Consider the following 16,569-nt stretch of genomic DNA (forward strand, 5'->3'; position numbering starts at 1 on the left):
ACTTAAGAGTTGATGGACAGATAACCTCTGCACTTACACTTCCTAATGCTCTCTTCAAAAAAGGGTTGGAAAATGTGTTTCCACAGAGTTGTATTTGTTTACGCCTACTAACAGTGTTGCCAGTGTCGGTAGTGTCGGGAGAGCGTGCATTTAGTAAGCTAACATTGATTAAAAATTGTTTGCGTTCAGCCACCGGGGAAGAAAGGATGAACAATTTGCTCACTTTGAGCATAGAATATGAAATGGCCAAAGACATAAGTTTTAATGACATTATTAATGAGTTTGCCAAAATGAAAGCAAGGAAAAAATTTGTAGCTGTATAATTAATGTTCAGAACAATTTGTAAAAAAAACAATTTCATAAGAAGCATTATGTAATAGCAAATGTATGCATACTGTGGCAAAGTTCCTCCTCTCCTCTAGTAGGTCCTGCGCTTATTGGCGGATTTCTTCCCCTCAGTGGTTTTCCCCTTGGATGAAACCCATAGTCTGGATCAACTCCTCCTATGTCTGATTAGGAGTAGCAGGGCTAGGGGGGAACCCGGGCCCACCCTCTACTCTGGGTTCCAGCCCAGGGTCCTGTGAATTGCAGCAGTCTCTATAGTGCTACGTGTAACCGCTGCTTGACCGCTACAGCTCCCTGGGCTACTTCCCCATAGCCTCCTTCAAACACCTTCTTTATCCTCACCACAGGATCCTCCTGGTGTCTGATGCTGCTTGATTGTATGGTGTTTTCCTCAATCCTCCAGTAGTACCCCCTCTCAGTTCTTAGTTCCTTGTGTCTCTTGCTCCTAGCTCCTCATGCGCACTTCTTTCCTCTGGCTCCTCCTCCCTAGACTGGAGTGAGCTCCCCTTTTTATACCAGGTGCCTTGATTAGCCTGTCCTGATTGGCTGCAGATGCTCCAATCAATGTAGCTCTCTCCGGTGCCTTCTAGAAAGTTCTTAATTGGCCCCAGGTGCCTTGATTAGCCTGTTCTGATTGGCTGCAGGTGCTCCAATCAATGTAGCTCTCTCCGGTGCCTTCTAGAAAGTTCTTAATTGGCCCCAGGTGCCTTGATTAGCCTGGAGCAACTGCCATTTTGGTTCCCATGGTACTAGGGATTTGCTTAGCCTGGAGCTAACATACCTGCTCCTCAGTACTTTCCTGTAGCCATCCGGCCTTGCTCCATCACAATACCATTAAAGCTTTTAATGTTTTTAAATAATGTATTTTGTGTATTTTCAAATTATTAAAAATTAATTTTTGAATGTATTTCACTGGCTATTTTTTACATTTCCAAATACATGTTACTATAGTATTGCAACTTTTTTTTATGGAAGGGGCCCCCGCAATTGCTTTGCCTCAGGCCCCCTGAATCCTCTGGGTGGCCCTGATCTGCTCTGGTCTCCTGCATAACATAGGCCATAGAACTTCACCCAGTAATTCCTGCACCAAGTCCATAACTGCTAATCATCTGTCATGTCTTTTTGACTCCCAATCCTATGCCCCTTTTCACCCTATTGAAACAGAAGAAAAAAATCTCGTTTATATGCCCCTTATCTGTTATGTTTAATTAGAAAGCGTGAAGACAGAAAAGTAGAGGCTTTCTGGGCCAGTCAGGAGACGTGTTGTAGAAGGCCAAAGTGAACCTTAGCTCCTGCAGTCCTTATCATGCATGATACTGCATGTTATTTATTATTATTAATTATTATTATTACTATAGTACTGTTATTCTAGGTGCCATGCAAACACAGAAGAAAAAAGACTGTCCCTGTCCCTGTCTCAAAGAGCTTACAATCCGAGAATAAGACAAGAAACAACATGATACAGACAGACAGACAGACAGAGGAGTAGAAGGAAACAGTGAGATAATAATTGGTCATCATAATAGGCAGTCGTCTGAGTATGGGCAGCAGGTATCAAAGGCAGGGGAAGGCTGAGCCTTCCCAAACAGCCTTGTGTGGCCCCACCCACACTCCGCCCCAGACCCCTTCCTGCTTCCCAGTGCTGTGCTGCAGGGGCTCTTCCCTCCCATATCTAGGGCTCCAGGCTGGGGCTGGGGTTAATGGGGGCTGGCCTGAGCTCCGGGGCTGGGCGGGGGCGAGGGGCCTGTGCTGCCTACCCATCCAGTGCTATGGGGCTGGAGTGGAGGGGGGCACGCCACCTGCCTAGCACACTGTGTGGGGGATGCACACCCATTGCTCAGCGTTCCAGGGCGCGCCACCCGCTCACCCACGCGGCACTCCAGAACTAGGGGAGGGAGTCCGTATGTCACACCATCTGCCCAGCACTTCAGGGCTGGGGGAGGGGGACTGCGTCACTTGCCCGGCACACTGTGGGGGCCCCCCGGGTGGCCCGGGGCTAGAGAGGGCTGACTGCACATGGGGAGGTGGCCTCTGGGCTTCAGCAGGAGGGGTGGGGCCTTGGGCAAAGGGGCATCCCGATCCAGGGGCTCACCCACTGTCCATGGGTCTGAGTATATAAGTGACCTAACCATTGTCAAGTTTTTTACAAGCATCACAGCAAAAGAGAGTTTTAAGGAGAATTTTGAAGATGGACAAGGAGTTAGTTTTGTGGATGTTTACAGGGAGTCTCTCAAATGCACAGTGGTAGCATGGGAGAAAGTATAAATGTGGGTTTTTTTTAATTTAACAAGTTGGTTATAGAGGCTGACATCATTGGCCAATCAGAGGTGGGAGTTGACACTTCAGTAGTGAACAGGAGCTTGTAGATGGGATGAGGATAAGCTGCGAAAAGCCTTGAAAGTGAAGACAAATAGCTTATGTTTGATATGAGAGAGAAGAGGAAGCCAATGGAGAGATGCAAAGAGAGGGCTGACATGGTCAAAGTGACAGGCTAGAAAAATGATCTTTGCAGCAGCATTCTGACTGTATATTAGCAGGGCAAGATTGCATTTGTGAGGCCCAGAGAGAAGGATGTTGCACTAATCATACTGCAATATGACTAGAGCCTGGATGAGAGTTTGAGCTGTGTGGATGAATAGGAAAGGCCATATCTTAGACATGTTATGCAGAAAGAATCACAAGACCTAGACAGCACCTGATATCTTATTATTTATTAATTTATTTGTGGCAATACCCACTTTGTGCTAGGTATTTTCCAAGCACTTACAAAGGATAGTCCCTGCTCCAAGGAGCTCAGTTTAACGATGTTTCCTCAGGATTTTCATTTTGGAGAACATCAAGACAGAGCTGTTAGACTGAAAGACTAAAATATGAATGGTGATAAACTTGTACAAAATCAACACTTTTAACAACTGACCCCCTCCACTGGCAATTATATAGACAAGACACCCCTAAGTATTATAATTTGGCATTATAATACCACTTAGCATTTAGATACCACCTCTTGTCTAGAGAATTCAAAGTGTTTTACATAGGTGGATAGGTATAATTTTCCCCATTTTGTATGGGAGCTCCGAAGCTAGTAGTCTTAGAGCTATGGAACTCTCTGCTCCTGTTATAAGAGAGGTTGACTTGATATAATCTCAGACATTTTGTGCTCTCAGAGACCATTAACTGGAAGTGAGATCACCACATAATTTGAAATAACTTGAGCTTTGCATAAGCATATGAAATAGCTGCCGCTGCAGTTTTGCAGATAAGGATGGAGAGTAAAATTGGAAGAATCATGAGAATAAGCAGAAGTGTGGATAGCTGACCTTGGCTCTGGGTGTTCCTGATCATGAATTTTTGCTGATGTTGTGACGAGGAGCCGCTTGCTGATGCTAGGAAAATTGTTAATTTGCAAGGGGTTATTATGAGTTATTTGCTTTGTTTTGAGCAACCTATAAAAAGATCAGAGTGTGTAATTTGGAGAAGTTTGGAGAGGTTTTTCTATGAGCTAGAAGGATGACATCCAACTCCCCAGCGTCTAGGAGGAAGGCTAGCCACCAGAAACCTGCTTCTGACCACTTGACACTATCTCAGACTTTGAGTAACTATATCTGGGTTGCTCTAGACCAGAGGTTCTCAAACTGTGGTCCGTGGACCATTCAGGTGGTCCGTGGATAGTTCTGTCTAAGGTGTGCACCTGGGAAGCCACACACGAGAGAATGAAAGGCCACCCACCTAATTATTAGTGGTGCCTGGACCCTGGAGAAGACATGTAAAGTGAGGTAGTGGCCTTGGGGAGGGGGCATAGAGGGTTGGTGGGAGGGGGCAGTGGGGTGAGAAGAGGGGGCTGAGGGGAATTTGGGATGTGCAGGGCTGCGGCAGCCAGAGAAAGAGGTGACTTTCCCCAGCTCCAGGGCTGCAGCTGCTGGGGAGAGACCACCCTCCTTTCCAGCCCCAGTTCGGGGGCTGCTGTGGTGGAGGTTGAGACGGCACATCCATCACATTAGAAAGGTAAGACTACTGATATTAAAATATGAGTTGTGTGCTTTTATTTGTAGAACAAAAAAAGTTAATTATTATTAAGGTTTTTTTAGATAGAGCTTTTATCCAAAGTGCTTTACAATACTTAGCTAACGGTACAAACAATGTTTAGAAAGATCATTAAGTGGACCGCCGAGACCCCTCAACAATTTTCAAGTGGTCTGTGAAAAAAAAAGTTTGAGAACCACTGCTCTAGACTATTCATATTTTATGTGTGTACTTTAGACTCAATAAAAATGATCTTTAAATGAAAGCACTCTTGTTTGTACCAATCATTTATCAGATGGAAGAGCTGTGTCCCCATCGATTTATTCCTGAAACTGCCTGGACAGGGGAAAATATAAGTTACCATGGTTTGGAGTTCAGATAACCCTGGGTAACACTCCCTCAGTAGGGGACAAGGGGAAAAAGTCAGCTCTGGTCAGCCTTTATTATATGAATTATACTGCTACTTACCCATAGTTCCACACTGTGTGTTTTGTTCCTTTAGTTTGAATTTGTCTGTGTTCTCATTTTATAAATGATAGTAGATTGTTACAGTGACTGTATTCATGAAAGGGCATAGGAATGGTACAAGTCATACCCTGCAGTAAGTGATTCACTCTGGTTTGGGAATGAGATTCAAACTCAAGAAAGAGAAGGTAAAGAGCTCCCTCCTAAAAGCCAGGAGCAATATGCCAGAGATTGCAGAGCCTGTCTGAGAGATTCTCAACCCTGTGTGGAGTGACTCTGGTACTGGCAGGAGGTACTCAAAGCTCGCTTTGTAGCAGGGCCTTACTGGAGCAGACGTATAATGCATAATACACAACAAGGCCAACTGGTCCAACCCTGGTGACACAGAGATTTTTACCAGCACATTGCCTGCAAGATTCTGAGCACTCTCAAGTCCCAGTGTCTTTCTTTCAGCATTAACTTGCAATTACTATTGCATATCTTTTGAGGGTTTTTTTTCTTATTTATACTTGTATGCATTTTTATCACTGCTAACTTTAAATTGGTATCAAATACACTACAGTATATATCATTTGGATTGTTTAACTGTTCCTATAGTTATTGCTTTCCTTGTCACCTTAATGTCACTATGCACATCACATATTCATTGAGAACCTGAAGATGACTTAATGACTAGTCTTGTTCATTACAACAGTACTTCTTATGTGTCAAGTTTCTCAATGTCTTCGTTTTAAGGCTAACTGAGATCTCAAGTGACTCTGCAAGCAAATTAGAACAATCACAGAAATTTTACTTGTAAAAGCTGATGTACAGTAGTTTCAATGTTGAATTAATGTAAAAGTTAAAGATCTGGTGTAGTGCCCTGGCAGTAACTCCACAGACTGAACAGCTTTTGTGTCTTCATTTGTTTGTTTGTCTTCCTATCTGATATTTCTTAGGTGACCAACATATTGAAGACTCCACAGTAGAAGTGGGCCTTGAGAAGGGATTTGAATGTTGACAGGGTAGTGGTCTGGCACATTTATTTGGGAGCAGCATTCTGTGCCCCTAGGAGCAGAGAGGGAAAATGCATGAAGTAGAAAAAGGTGTAGAGCGTGAACAGGATAAAAAGAGAAAACTGTGGCCATTAAAATAATAAAAGACAGAAATGTTTTCTTCGCATTTTCTTATAGAATTTATAAATAATTATTTGTTTAGAATTCTGTCTTCTGAGTGAGCCTGGGCTACCTGCATTTAGATAATCTAAACTATGAACATCAGGGAAACAGAAGATGACTTTGAAATATTTTAATTCCAGAACTGTTTCTTAAGACACAAAATATCTCTTTGATTTCATATGAAATCTCTCATCACTGAGTCTTGAGCTTGGCATTATATTAGAAAAAAAAAAAAGGTTCCTTGTAGAAAAGACCAAAACTCTACAGTTTTCAGAGAAAAACAGCAGACTTGGCTGGGCTGGGTTACTGAATCAGCAAGTAAAGTTAAACCATTTGCAACCAAAGGAAATGGAGCAAAAATATAGTCAGAATTTCAAAAAGCACATAGACTACATTCATATGACAGAGGCAGACTTATACCATAGGATTCAGTGATATAGTAGTTCATATAATGCCAGGGTCAAATCCTGACCCCTCCTGCATATGGACATCCACATGGATGTCCCCTGACAACAAAATTGGTGCAGGTGAATTACCCTCACTTGGAAAATGTCCCACTGTGCTGCTTCATAACAGCTATTAATTAGAAAGTGATTATGTGCATGGAATTTATCTTCCTTGGATGATGATAGTGGACTCCCATGAGCATTCTAAAGTAAACATGAAAAAGAAAAGATTTTCTGTACTGTCTCATTGGTAGTATGTGCCATATACTGAAGATTATAGGATATCATCATCTAACCTTAGTTCCTGGAACGTTCAAGGTCACGTGAGAACAGAGTAATTTGAAATGTTCTCTTCTAGAATTTATAATGAGTGTGTAAAAGTGAAGTGAATGGCTTCTTACCTGCCAAGCCCCATGTTCAGATTTCTAAGTAAAGATAGGCCAATGCCTTAAAATGTAGATCCAGATCTGGATTTTGGAATACGCCAAAGTTGGGGAGTGGGGGAGGGGAGAGAATAGCATTTGGATACAAGGTTTTCCTTTGGGCCCATCCCGAGTTCCAAGTGTCTCTTTCAACAGCTAATAGCATCAGTAATCCCCTCTCCTCCATGGTTGTGAAGGGCTTTTTGGCAGCAGAATTGCTGTGGTCTCGGTTCAGGTAGTTGGGGGATTGAATAGTGTGGAGGATTATAAGAGTGTGCACTTCTGCATGGCACAAATCCCTGTTCCTACACAAGATCCTTCCATGGCAACATACAGGGGATGAAAGGCAGCGGTGCAGGGATGGGATAAATCCAGAGGGGATCTACAGTTGTATGGATTGTTCAACCCTTCACCTTCCAGGCAAGTATCAAGTCCCACTAAGCCCCTCCAGCAATTGTACTAGATTGGCCTCCACCTCCATCTCTTCAGCAGCTCTGCAAGCAGGGAGGGAGTATTCCTACCTTCCCACAAACAAAGCTGACAACATACCTGGGCTCAAAATCTGCCTGTTGTTCTGGTAATGCCGTTGTATCATCAAGTGCAACGGGAGAATTGTGGAACTCTGAAAATCAGGAAATACCAGACACTGGTTCCCAATGTTTAATTTTTAAATCTTGTTATTTGTAATGTCTTACTCTGTTCAGATATTCAGCGGAGGATGTGGCCTCCCAAACAGCTTTAGTTTTATTTTTAAACAGAACAACCAAGTGAATTTCACAGTTTTGAATCCACATTCAGTGCAAAATTAGGTGTGTGCAAAACTATGCAGATTGCAATGGTCGCAACAAATTCTTGTCTGAGCTTTAGCAACCTGCCAAATTTCAATCGCCTTTAGGCATGATGCACAAACTTTCTATATTTATCCCACAGAAATACTTTTTACATATATTTGTTTTATATCCAGTTAAATACATGCAATGTATGATTAGAATATAGTTGATCATTTGCAGTGTGCAATTACACACTGCCCAGACTAGTTGTGCCTTGAAGTCCTAGCCCTGCCTCAAGAATCCGCATTTGCAGTGAGAGCACTAGGAAGAATTTCTTCCTGAATCTCCAATCATTCCTTATGGGGCTCCAGTGCAGAGCAGGCTGCAGGAAGAATTCCACCCCTTTTTTTTAAGAGGGAAGCATGCATTATCCTCCATGCCTGACCAGCTTCCTTTGGGGCCTGGGCTGCCATTAGCAGCACCTAGCATGGGCTCTGTTACTCATTCGCACTTTGTTCGACCCCTGCATAAGTCATGTCTGGAGATGAAAAGGCTCCTTCCACTCTCCCTCTCTTTTGTGCAGCCATGCTGGCTAATTTTCAGATATTTTAAAATACAGGAGGCAAAATGTATTGTGTCATCCCACATACAGATACATTTCATGAGAACTGAGTAATATCATAGCACTGGAGATTTATTTTCAAGCATATTCATACACTATTAAATCTACGTAACACAAACATGGGAAATGTGTATTTTCCTATACAGAATGATACAACAAGATAGTTTCAGTGTGGCTCAGTAGATGCAGAGCAGCTTAGCAATGAAGGTGCCTATTCTTTCTTTGTGTGTTGCAGGGCCAGCCCTACACGCCAATGGATGCTGCAGTCACAGAGTGCCTCCATTCCCATGGGGCTAATTGAGCTGATCTTAAAACTGGATTAGTGGTCACAGTCATGTAGAAGCTGAGAAAGCTCCCTTTGCACTCTTTGCAGTAGTCTGTACCAGAGGAGAGCCACTCTGGGCCCTCTCATGGAGATGTCACTTTTTTTCTTCCTTGTTACTGGCTTAATCCAAAATAAAAATCCATTTACTATGAACTAAAAGGACATGGGTGCTCTCTGCAAATGGAAAAAACATCGCTCGGTGGTATTATTTTCTCTTTGATCCAAAGTGCTATTTGGAAATAGTCTCAGACATATAAATAGGACTTTTCAACTAATAAGGCCCTGAAAAGCGTAGCTGTTTCAGTTGCTAAAAGTTTCCCCTGTTTTACTTAGGCTCTATTTAGTCTTTCTTTAGGCTTTGGAGAGGGGACCCACCAGTTATAACACTTTGATTAATTACACTTGGTTTCACTTGAACTGTGCAAAACAGGATAATGGTTTTGTTTGCTTGTTCTGACTCGCTTCTTGGTCCATATTCTGCTCTCAGTTACTCCAGGGCAAATTATTATTATTACGATCCCTGAAGATCCCACCCAAGATTGGGGTGCCATTGTGCTAGGTACTGTACAAGCACGATCCTGCCTCAATGAGATTATGATCTAAGTAGATAAAGGGGAAACAGAAGCACAAGGAGGTGAAATGACTTGCCCAGGGTCACATGTCAGTAGCAGAACCAGGAAGAGACTCTAGCTCTCTTCAGTCTCAGTCTACTACTCTAACCATGGACTGCGCTGTGTCTCAAATCTGAAATAAATGAGAGCAGAAGTTGGGCTTCTGTAAGCAAAGTTAATAAAGAGTAACATTCACCCAGCAGCATAGGGTGATGGAAAGTTCTCAATGCAGTAGAAACCCCCTTGAACAAGACAGAGCTGGGCAGGGCTCCGGGCAGGGCAGCATTGATGGCTGTGGCTAATGCATCTGTAATTGTTTGAGCCGATATTTAAATGAAAATGGCCTTAAATATCTCAACAATATTAGGCAATTTTTCAAAACTTAGTTAACCAGCTTGATATAAATTGTTGGTAAAAAACAAAGAGGAAAGAACAAAAAATGTAATTAGATTCAATAAACTGAATTTTCATAGAAGACCAGGTTAATCCATTATTATTTTCAGCAACTGAGACAAACTGTGGAAAAACAGAATACTTAAAAGAACAAATATCCCTGCAATACAAATACTCTAACATGAATCAGTTACTTAACATGAATTTAAAAAGTGCCAATAGGATAAATGTTTATCATGAAATGGGGGAAATCTTGAATAGTTCTACAAACATAAAACATTTGTTGTCCTTTATTTAAAATAATAATGACAACAAAGTCTGTCAATTTATTTACACTTATTAATTCTGATTTGTACATATATCAAAAGTGCCTATTACGGGTCATAATCCATTCAGTAGAATAACTCCTGCAGATAACTCAGCCCCCTGTGATAGTAATGCACTCCATAAACAAGCTGTGATGCTGGTAGACCAGGTGCCAAAGCGCCAGGTCTCACTAAATACTTACAAATGTATAGATCAAAGTGATAATTAAACGTATAAGAATGTATTTCATGTTTAAACTTCATGAAAACTAACAGGATGCTGCATATGCATTGTTTTCACTTATCTGTATTCTGTTATAACGTACTAGCAAACATTTACATTGTGTATACCCCTGTAACTAAATAACCCATACAATGAGAAAGAAGCCTTGTGTAATGCAAATGAAGAACTTTAACAGGAAATTACTTATTCTTTCACATTTGAAGGCAAGTGGTCCTGGCGTGTGATAATCAGAAATTAAAGACTCTAAATGCATTCCTCACTCCCCACATGGGTGGTGACCCTATCAGCTTGTGGATGGTGACCCTGTCAGCTTGTTTTCTGTGAGAAGAAGTTATAAGTGTGTACACAAGGGAAAAATTATTCATCTCTGCACTGTTTGGATTCTGACAGGGCAGAATAACTGAACAAGATGGGATTCCCAGAGTTATTCTCGGTAGCTCTGAGAGACTTTTGTGAAATGGGCAAATTACTACATCTCCACTACCATTTGGAATTATAGACTGTGACTCACCTGTACATATATTTTACCTGCTTTAACCTCTCAATAACTCATATTCATTTTTCTTAGCTAATAAACCTTCAGTTGGTTTCCTCTAGAACTGGCTACCAATGTTGTCTTGGTCTAGTATGCAAATCAGCCTGGGTGAGTGACTGTTCTCTTGGGACTGGGAGTTCACATTCGGTACTGGCTTGGTGAAATCTAATTATAGAACATACCACCAGTTTGAGGTATCTTCCCTGAGGAAATCACTCATAGTCATGAGCCACTCCAGGCAGCATGACACAAGCCATGGTTGGAAAAATATTCCAACCTCCCCTCCCCTCCCCTCCAAAAAAAAAAATTGTCCAAGCACATTACCCAGGTGCCTCAATCTTCCTCAGAAACCAGACAAAATTGCAGCATGTTCTGAAGGCCAGAACATTAAGACCATTTTGGATTAAGAAGGGAGTGGATTCCTTGAGTTGAGGAGCCCTCATGGAGAACTCCCTGCCAGCAACTCCCTCTTTCATGAGCTGAAGGAGCTCCAGCCCAAGTACCTCTGCTTACCACAACTGTAGTAATACAGCAGTGGGAAAGACTATTCCAAAGCGTGTTGGGCTTGATCATAGAAAAAGATAAATGTAGGGTGGAAGTGACCTTGAGAGGTCATCTAATCCAACCCCTCCCCCGCCTCCGCCCATGCTGAGGAAGGACAAAGTAAACCTAGACCATCTCTGACAGGTGTTTGTCTAACCTGTTCTTGAAAACCTCCAGTGACATGAATTCCATAACCTCCCTAGGTAGCCCATTTCAGGGCTTAACTACCCTTTACAGTTAGAAAGTTTTTCCTAATATCTAACCCAAATCTCTCTTGCTGCAGACTAAACTGATTATTCCTTATGCTACTCTCAGTGGGCCTGGAGAACAATTGATCACTGTCCCCTTTACAATAATCTTTTATGTGTTTGAAGACTTATCAAGTTTCCCCTCAGTCTTCTCTTCTGTAGATTAAACATGCTCCAAATCTTTCAACCTTTCCTCACAGGTCAGGTTTTCTAAACTTCTTATTTTTTATGCGCTTCTCTGGACTCTTTCCAATTTTTTTTATATCTTTCTTAAAGAGTGGTGCCAAAACTGGACACAGTACTCCAGCTGAGGCCTCACTGGTGCCAAATAGGGCAGAACAATTACATCCCATGTCTTACATACAAACACTCCTGTTAATGTGTCACTTGTCATGCTCAGCTAAGCAGGGGAATATGGCCCAGGGCCCTGCTCAAGCCAAGTCAGACACCACTTCTGCCACCGCCACCACCACACACACACATTCAGCTCGTTAATCCTACCCAGGTCTTGGGTTGGAGTCTAGTGCAGAGTGTACCTCTGATCGCTGATTAGTCTGTATAAAAGTGGGTAGAGAAGGGCAAGGAATGAGCACAGCTTTGTTTCTGCCTCCTACTTGCTGGTCAGAGTGGCAGGCCAGGTGCGATGGGGAGAAGTAAGCTGCACTCTTTCAAGGAATGAAGTTACTTCCCCTCCCCCAGAGCAGGAGGGGAGCAGGAGAGGAACTGAGACTTTGAGTTACAATTCCTTCCCAGGATTGTTCCTAGGGCAGCATGACAGACCGCAGTAGTCATTCTGGGCCAGCAACACAACAGCTCTTTAGAAGGAGAAATGAACAGTGATTTATCTGCCCTTTATTCCAGGTCTATTCTAGATCTTAGGAATTTATAGGTCAAACCCAATACTTAAACTCTGTCTAGAAATTGACTAGGAGGCAATGCAGATTCCAGAACATGGGTGTAATGCACTCATAGCTAGATGCACCTCTCAAGCAAGCTGCTGCATTCTGAATCAGCTTTAGCTTCCAAACAGCTTTTGAGTGCAGCACCATAATGTACATATTCTGAACTAGTAATTGATTCTTATTGGCTGCTGCACAGTCCTTTTACAAGTCCTCTTTTCCATTAAAGCTGTGTTTCTTTCACCTCCAAATTGCACAGAAGTATGGTGACCATACTCCCCGTTTTGGCCGGGACAGTCCCCTTTTTAAGCTCTGTCCCAGACATCATGACATTTTTGGCAAAGCTGGGCATCTGTCCTGTTTGCTCTTGCCCTACAGGGGCACAAAGGAATATTTGGGCAAGAGCAAATGCCCAGTTTTGCCAAAAAGGTCATGATGTCCATGCACTGCTTAATTTGTAATGAAAGAGGTGCCGGGGCTCAGCCTGGCAAGCCCTGGCACAACTTAAGCACTGCCTGGCAGGGCGCCCAGCTATGAAGGCAGCGCCGCTGCCAGCAGCAGCGTGGAAATAAGGGTGGCATGGTATGTTGTATTGGTATGGTGTATTGCCACCCTCACTACTGCACTGCTACTGATGGCAGCGCTACCTTCAGAACTGAGTAGCCAGAGAGTGGTGGCTGCTTGCCAGGAGCCGAGAGGGCTATGAACTGACAAGCCTAGAGGTTCCAGGACTCAGCCCGGGCAAATCAAGCACTGCGTCTGTGACATCAGCTAAGGCATGTGGCAACACCAGGAGGCTCGGGCCAGCCATGCACGGCCCGGCTTGGGTGAGCGCTGATGCCTGGCAGCTCATATTCTCTCAATGCAGAGAGATGAGGAGAGGGCAGGGGAGAAGAGAAATAGGGGCACAGTGGGAGAGGGACAGAGAGGATGAGATGGGGAAAAATAAGAGGGAGAAGGACTGGGAGAGATGGGTCTATAGCTACTCCCGGTGTCCCATGTTCAGTTTAGGGAAATATGGTCACTCTATACAGAAGATGCTTTCTAATTTAGATATGTGTGTTTTACAGTACTTTAAAGAGAGAGATAACATATTAAAGAACCATCCATGTTAAGTTCCTAGATAACAGTAAAGACACATCCGACGAAGTGGGTATTCACCCATGAAAGCTCATGCTCCAAAACGTCTGTTAGTCTATAAGGTGTCACAAGACTCCTTGCTGCTCGTAAAGACTATTACCTCACAAGCATTATAGCTTTAAAACAATATAAAAAGTTACCTTTTCACTAACCAAAAAATATTATTCTGCAGCACCCACCGGGTGATCCTGACCAGTACACATTAGAGCCAAGCTTCCCACAATTACTCTTGTACATCATTATTTATTGGCTTACACTTTCCCACAGAAGTATCTAAGTGTTGCACAATATATTAATGTAGGGGTTACCTCACCCATCCCTGGAATGCAGCCATATCTGGAGCAGACACACTAGCCATTCTGGGCCAGCAACACAACCGCTTTTTAGGAGGAGAAATGAACAATAATTTATCCAGCTGAAAAAACAGAGAGGTTAGGTAGGACGGAATGCAACTACTCAAGCTGGAATTGGCCAGGAGCACAAGGGGTAACACCTCTTTTCTCTTTCAAAGAGTGCCCCAGGATCTTTAATGACCCAAAGTGCTACGCCCTTGGTTTTATGTCTCAGCAAGCTTCCCAGGTCTTATTTTAGAACTTGGTAGCTTAACTCTGAACCATCGATATTCAGTAGCAAAGAACTAAAGGAAAACAGAAAGGGCAAAATGTCAGCAGTATGTACTATTTAGCATAAAGAATCCCCAAAAGCTCAGGAAACATGTCTTTTTAATGAGAAACAATAGTTTGTGGCCAGCTGCTCCATATCATTATAAACACTTTAACTCCAGAAAGATGCACAAATGGGGACTATAAACAGTACATTGAAAACAAAGGCCTGCATGGATAATCGTACCTATTAATATAAATGGCATTGAGCAGAGGCAGCCCAAGTGCATGTACTGACCATTTGGAGCATAACACATTATTTTTCTCCACTGTCTCTATAAGAAAAGAGATGTAAAATGGGTTCAATGACAAGTGAGTGCCTTGGACATGTTTATTAAAACATGAATGGAAACACTTCTGTGAAAACACTACATTGCTTTTATACAGGCAGCTAAAGACAAAAATACTTAAGGTGTCTCTGATCATTTGAGTTTACAGTATTTGAAGCTGAATTGGCATTTGACTTATTTCCAATAACAGAAAAGAAAGGAGGATTTATGGAGCTTTTATCAAGGCTATTGTAAAAAACACATAAGTACAATGAAAGAGCTACAGATGTCACAATTCACAGAACATTTTCTTCTTTCTTAATAATCAGTACTGGTGGTTAGCCAGACCTGATGTAGTGGAGTTCCAGCAGGTATTTCCATATCTTCCATCCTGTGATTAAAGAATGTATATTGAAGAAAAATACTCTTGTCTAACATTGAATGTTAAAATTTTCTGTGGCAGAAGAAAAACTGGGGTGGGGGGAGGGGGGAAATCAAGATCGTTATCTATGAATTTTCCAAAGCAATTTGCTCTGCTGGGTTTCTTTTTTATTTTAAATATGTCCATAATAAACCACAAAAAGTTCAAATTCACTGGCTAAGCTATTTTTTCCATGGAGGTGCATTAATGCAAATTAGACAGAATGACTTTTCCCAGTTATAATTGGGCTGAAATGAGGTGGAAGGAACAGAAAGACAATTAACTTTAGGGCCTGTTGTTGTTTTTTTCCTTTTTTTAAATTTTTTTATCTCCAACAGTTTGGAGTAGATTTTAGTGCTGCTGGTAGTAGGCTGTCAATGCTGCCAGGCAAAATTATTCTGAGACCTTCAAGGGGCTTTGTTTATCTCATTTTTCAATTAACCTCTGCATTTTAACTTCATCATACTGCCTGTGCCAATTCACACCAAAGAACAAATAAAAAAAATTCCCGTTTGCTGTCATTATTTCTTTGCTTCACAAAATAAAGGATTTTCTTTCTTTCTTTCTCTCTTCCCTCCCCACCCCCATGCAGGAAGGAAAAGGATGCAAATTTCAGGTTACAAGAGACCACTACAAGTTGCAAAGGTGTTAATATAAATTATGTTTCTGCATTAACCTTTCTTTCTTTTCTTTTTTTCTTTCTTCATGCGAATGTGACAAGAAAGTTTTGCCATGAAGACAGCATGGAAAGTGTGTGCTATAAGTTTTAAGGTTTGATCTAAGCAACATTTGTCACTTTAAGACCTCTTCCTGCAAGGAGCTGAGAACTTCCTATGGGGCTTTTGTATTCTTCACCCATATTGGTTCCATTGGGGATTGAGTGTGCTGAGTATATTGCCAGAGATGTTAACCTCTGCCCAGGATTGGGCCCTAAATAGGATGACCAGATAGCAAGTGTGAAAAATCAGGATGGGGGTGGAGGGTAATAGGTATCTATATAAAAAAAAGCCCTAAAAATCAGGACTGTCCCTATAAAATCGGGATATCTGGTCACCCTAGCCCTAAATCCCTTTAGTTTGTAGTTTTGAGGTCAGTGTTGCAAGCTGGTATTGTTCCAGTGAATCAATCATATTCATGTTTCAAGCCGTTTGTTATAAAACTATAAACACATTTGTTTAAAAGCTTCACTGCAGATGAACTACTGAAACAACTAAATACATATTTCTTCTGTAACTATAAGTGATGGGACACACAGTTTGCCCTGGGTTTTGTGAGCAGAACGGTTAGTCGTACAGATACTCAACTTACTGTAAGCAGTTTGCTAGATCAGTGAGTCTTTGCCTCTTTCCTGACAGGCAGTTTCTGTAGTAGTTACACTAGAATACACTGCTAGTCACCGGTTCAGAGGTGAGCTGAGCAGTCATCTGTCCTGACATGTAGGGTGAGCATTTCTTTGCAAAATGACAATGTTATAAAAATATACTTGATTGGGCTGTTTTCTCTCACTGACTATAACAGACAAATATGCATTTTTGTTGACAGCACTTCAAGGTGGCACAAATACAGTAGGTGGAGCTGAAAACCAGTTAACCATTACCTGTCAGAAGCCAAACCCCACAGTTCTTACTCAGACAGAACTCCCATTAATTTCACTGAAAGTTTTATCCTCAGTAAGTACTGCAGTGGTGCTGTACAACCTAAACCCTAGAAGGCCAATTCTGGCTCCA

Source organism: Mauremys reevesii, linkage group 2, assembly GCF_016161935.1.
Source record: "Mauremys reevesii isolate NIE-2019 linkage group 2, ASM1616193v1, whole genome shotgun sequence".
Lineage (NCBI taxonomy): Eukaryota > Metazoa > Chordata > Testudines > Geoemydidae > Mauremys > Mauremys reevesii.